Source organism: Chlamydotis macqueenii, chromosome 1 (assembly GCF_036417535.1).
Source record: "Chlamydotis macqueenii isolate bChlMac1 chromosome 1, bChlMac1.mat, whole genome shotgun sequence".
In the NCBI taxonomy this organism is placed as follows: domain Eukaryota; kingdom Metazoa; phylum Chordata; class Aves; order Otidiformes; family Otididae; genus Chlamydotis; species Chlamydotis macqueenii.
The window spans coordinates 158,777,483-158,781,093 of record NC_141556.1 but is presented as its reverse complement, the minus strand read 5'-3'; positions in this window follow the sequence as shown (position 1 = coordinate 158,781,093).

Genomic DNA, 3,611 nt, shown 5'->3' with positions numbered 1-3,611 from the left:
TTCAGTGGCTCATTACACATTATAACTTCATAAAAATATGTAACTACAATTATATTGAAGATGAATGCTTAAAGACTGCATACAGTATTTTATGGCATTTTTCTATGGTTTAATGTATATTGAAATACCCTTAGATCTGCAAGAAATGTTATTTGTGCTACATGGCTATAACACAGAGATGTGATTGTGGCGCATGAGAATTAAATTATACACACATTTAACAAAACCACTCTGCAGCATTAATCCAGTCCTTAACCCAGATACATTTTCAGAATTGCTATAGAATTGTCAGTATGTTGAGAAGATCTTAATGCATGAGTCAGCGTTCTCTGCTGATCTTGCTTTTAAAAGATATCGATGATGCATATTCTATACAGCAACTCCTCATGATTGTACCTAATGTAGCTTAAAAAATAAAAGAAAATCACTATTTTTGCCTTATATTAAGAGACTAATGTCAATTTTGGATGACTAGCATTAAACCTATATTTGCTTTTTTAAAACTTGAGTATTTTTTTCATATCTTGTTCGTTTATTTTAGACTCGTAACACAATTTGGCTTTTGGCATGCTTTCACAACCCTGATAATATTTTATTTAAAATTAAACTTCATGTACCAACTGCCATTCATAAGGTTGGAGTTTTTTATTCTTACTGGTTTACTTTTCTAAAAGACCTCAACCTAATGATGCTTGAATATTGAACCCAATAAAAATATCTTTGGTTAAGGTAACTTGTCATTATTAACCTCCTAACAGTTGGCATGTGAAAAGGCTTCAGGTGACATTTCCTCAGTTGCTGTGCTCCACAGCCACTCCCAGATGAACTGCACTGCTCTCACACTCTGCCTGTCCCCAGCCACAGCTCTGTTCAGATGTTGTGGACAGGTTTGTTCTTGTGCCCCTCCCCACATACCATCACTAGGAAGTGCTGATTTCAGATAAATCTTCCATGTTTTATGTTCAAAACAGGAAGAGGGTAAGTGTGGCAAACATTTGTTCTTTACTCATGCAGTAAGCTGTTGTGTGACTCTTGATTTAATTTTTTAAAGTATAAATGTGGATGGCGGTGAGAGTCTGTCCTGTGCGGAGTGGTGAGAAGAGGTAGGTGAGCTGCCTGGTTGTTGGCTATTGAGATGGAAGGAAGGTAACTGGAATTTCTCTGCGATTACCTGAACAATGCTTTAAGTGGGTACTTTAGTCCTGTCATGGGTGGTACCTCTGTTTTCTTCAGGAAAAGTAAGTCTGGAAGAGAAATGAGGAAGAGAGGGCAGAATGGGATGCAGTTCTACTGGTCTGAATAACCGGTTTGAAGGGACAGGAAACACAGATCAAGTCCTGTTTGAACCGACACGCAAATCAAAAATGTGAAATGTGGGTGAGGAACATTGTTTTACTAATACTAGTAAAGGCAAAAATATAAATCTCTAAATTAAGAAAAGTAGGCTGGACAACATCTGTACTTCAGGCAAGGTAGGGGAGGATTGAGAGACCTTGAAAGGGAATGCTGGGATTTTGGTATATCTGACTTTGGGCAGTAAAGTTTGAAATTGTGGCCAAGTATTTCTGCAAAGCTTTGTGGGATTGCCGGGACTGAGGAGTTGTTGCAACCAATCCTGACTACGTTAGCAGTGCACAATAAATAAAAACTGAGCTTGCTTGGTGAATTATTGTTACTCTCCTATGAGGACAGGCTGAGAGTTGGGGCTGTTCAGCCTGGAGAAGAGAAGGCTCCGGGGAGACCTTACAGCAGCTTTCCAGTACCTATACTGGGCTTTACAGGAAAGATGGGGAGAAACTTTTCAGCAAGGCCTGTTGTGATAGGATGAGGGGTAATGGTTTTAAAATAGAGGGAGGTAGATTCAGATTAGACATCAGGAAATGATTTTTTTACAGTGAGGGTGGTAGAACACTGGAACAGGTTGCCCACAGAGGTAGTGGATGCCCCATTCCTGGAAACGTTCAAAGCCAGGTTGGATTGGGCTCTGAGCAACCTGATCCTGGTTGGAGATGTCCCTGTTCCTTGCAAGGGGGTTGGACTAGATGACCTTTGAAGATCCCTTCCAACCCAGACTATTCTGTTCCAACCTGTTCCAGTGTTCCACCACCCTCTAATTTCATTTTTTTAAATTCTCAGTATCCCACTGCTTCTCCTTATGTCAGACAGTTTATAGTGATCTACTTTATGTATCTCCATAAAGCTGACTTCTGAAATATTTCTCCTGTTACCTCATCTATTGACTTTGGGTACATGTGCATACACAAGTGTGTGACACCTCAAACTAAAGCATGAATCTTCAGGGACTACAGAGAGACCTAATTTATCAGTTGATTATTGCATAGCTGCTGTCATGCACTTCTTTCTTCATATCTGAAACATCTGGAACTCACTGTTGATGAAAGTAAACTGGTTGTAAATCAGATATGCTAGAAGATTACAAATGAAACCTGTAACATTTGGGTGATGTTCTTGCTGCTTCTCAGGATTCCAGCACTTTTAATGAAAATCCAGTTTAAATTCTGCCTTTCCTCAGAGGTATTTTAGCATCACCTGCTGGGCACAGCTCGTATAAACTTTAAAAGTGCAGGAACAGGGTTAAAGGTGTGATAGGAAGAGTTACCAAAGCACGTTACTGGGGAAGCGTCTTATCCTTAACTTTCTATCTTTAAATATGTGTGCTAATTTCAAAGCCAAAAATCAAGGTGAAGAACAATAACAGTAATTGCAAATAATTAATCTGTGAAGATGTGAAAAATGTGTCTCCTGCATCCAGTATGGGCACACAGCTAGCAACGCTCCCTCAGAATGAACTGTATTTCAGGTGTACAGATTCCCGTTCTCACTCAGGCACCAGCTCTGATAACTTTAAATAGTTTTTCTAAGTTCACTAAAAAAGGGTGCTTCAGGGCGGTCCTACAGAGTGTCCTGCAAGGCCGGCTGGTGGGATGGGTCGAGTGCCATTTCCCAGCTTCATACTTTCAATAGTGTCAAGGCCTCATTTTTGAACAGTTCCACACAACCACTGTTTTGCTACTACTGGTGCAAGATTTACTTTGATTTGGGTTTTTTTGTTTGTTTGTTTATGGGGGTGTTTGTTGGGGTGGTTTATAATTTGTTTTTTTTTTTTTTCATTTTCTTTGATCATACCAAGTCAAGAAGACAGTAGATTTTGTTTTAATGTTATTCTCTATTTGAAATAAATTAAGGTAGAGAAAACATTCTTCCTGATATTTTTCCCAGCTTTCCATGACTATCTTTTGACTTGTTCACAATTGCCTATTCAGTTGAAGTATGTGAAACCACAGAATAAACTGACTTGCCTATGACTATGCGAGGAAGAAGTGGTGCATGTGGTGACCTTCCAAGATGGCAGACGTGCACACACATACACAGTCCAGCCTCTGCTTCCCCTCGGCATTGCTGAAGACGAGCAACCTTATCCTTCACTGAATGTTGGCTAAGGCAGGTGGGCCATGTTCTGCTCCCACCTGTTGCGTGCGCTAGGAATGAGTCGCTCTGGGACATTACTGAGGAAGTCGGTGGGCTGGCGGGGAGGCCCGTGCTCTCCCTTCATGGCCCAAGGATACCCAGCCTTGCCTAGGAGCTACAAA